The sequence below is a fragment of the Limulus polyphemus genome, unplaced genomic scaffold (genome assembly GCF_000517525.1).
Source record: "Limulus polyphemus unplaced genomic scaffold, Limulus_polyphemus-2.1.2 Scaffold9075, whole genome shotgun sequence".
NCBI classification, from domain to species: Eukaryota; Metazoa; Arthropoda; class Merostomata; order Xiphosura; family Limulidae; genus Limulus; species Limulus polyphemus.
Genome location: NW_013674685.1, coordinates 1,402 through 3,214, shown reverse-complemented (window position 1 = coordinate 3,214; position 1,813 = coordinate 1,402). Strand labels below are relative to the sequence as shown.

General features: G+C 30.4%; 1 protein-coding gene across 1 annotated transcript in view; it reads left to right on the top strand.

Moving 5' to 3' along the window:
• LOC111083326 (ras-related protein Rab-34-like) overlaps positions 1 to 1,813 on the top strand; it is a 24,832-nt gene that overhangs the window by 21,620 nt on the left and 1,399 nt on the right. The gene's annotated exons all lie outside the window — the stretch shown is intronic.

The following is a 1,813-nucleotide window of genomic DNA, read 5'->3' as shown; positions in this document are numbered from 1 at the left end:
CTCTTTTCAGGTGTTTTAGAATTACCCGAAGGTTCTGAATTTTGACTTATTAGGTGTTCTCCGGATGTTCTTCTATTTCAGATCTTTATTCTAAAGATTTACTTTTAATGATGTATTGCCAGATTTGATTCCATGCACATTGACTAGGAATTTTCTAACAGTCTTTCTTGGTTCTTACTTCTGGATATTTCTAAATGGAGTACTTTTGTCAAGTATTGGATTTATACAAAATTTGTTGGTCTCTGAATGGCTTTTATCGGTGGTAGAGCTGAGTGATAAACTCGATTATTTGATGTAATACACTACCTATAAGCAATGATTACAACAATCAGTGGCAGGCAAAGTAATTGACTAATCAAAATTACGATTAAATCAATTAATGTCACAAAATTATTCTAATTATCCAAGTGTCGTGGGTTTCTGATGAAGTGGAACTGTATTGGTGTTCATATGTCTTTATTTTGTTGAATAATATTGCACAAAGAGCGCGAAATACAGTAAACTAAAGATAACTCGTTACTCCACCTACATCAATAAATCCACTTATTTCTTGTCTATAGTGCCTATGTTGCATTCTAATGAGTATTAGAGATGTCTGCTTCACTTCTTTACATTTTCTTTATGCCCCAGTTATAAATTATAATCTAAAAAAATCAGAACTTCCCAATTTCCTTGTTGAAAACATCATGCAGAATAAAAATTCAAGTAATCATTTACATCTAAATAATCTATATTACTACTGTCAGACATTCAACACACCTATCGCATTCATATTTTTCTACATTTTTATTTTGGATGTAACAATGAAAACATAATTTACTCGTGAGTTGATGATTCACATTCGTAAATTAGAAATGTACACATCAAGTCATTAATCACTTTTTTATACATCTTAATATGTATATATGTGGAAGTTGCAAATAAACGAAAAAAACGGGGTTTGCATTAGGTGTAGATCTTACAGTATCAAGACTCCTCACTCCAACTTTTGCTCCACTGCATTATTAATTTCCAGGCATCAATTAATTTTTTTAATTGGTATGTTGAATGCCAGTTTCGTACGAATTAGAAACTCAAATTACCGATATTGACAAGCTAGAATGTAAAATGAGAGCCTTTTATCTTTTCAATTTACTAAGATATTGCTCATATAATAATTCAAACACAGTGGCACCTCACCTACCTCTTGCCATTTTTGGAAATGCTTCCTTATATACACTTCTATATATGACATGAATAACCAATTGGAAGTACAGAATGTCCCCCTAGTGGCTTTGTCAGTCATTTTAACAGGCTTGATGCCATTTCTTTCTTTTGAATCAATATTTCAATGAGGTAGAGCATATCTTTAGCCTGCCTGAAATTTCATGTTTTTTTAGACTAAATACATCTTAGTTACTAAGCTTGATAAATTATAGTGGAATTCTATGGTATTAATGTAGTAATTTATGATTTTTTAGTTGTTCAAATGTATATATAAAACCTAAAAAAATTGTTTCATATCCTCCATATGCAAATGTTTTAAAGGCTTAGCAGCCTACGTCAAGTAGCAACTGAGTACAAAGGTTGTAACTAGAAGAGATAATTGTTTGCTTTACTTCTTTATTTACTGTTCTATGTTTTAAGAAAAATAAGTTTAAGAACTTTTTTCAAAAATAACAATAATCTATATACATAAATAATGTATAATAATTAAAATGTGACTGTGTTTTACAAAATACTAGTTGAATAAAACACAGCCAAGGATAGTTACTTTATACAGACCAAAGGTCACCTTTATGTTATTTGATATGGTAACATGAGTGCACGTGAG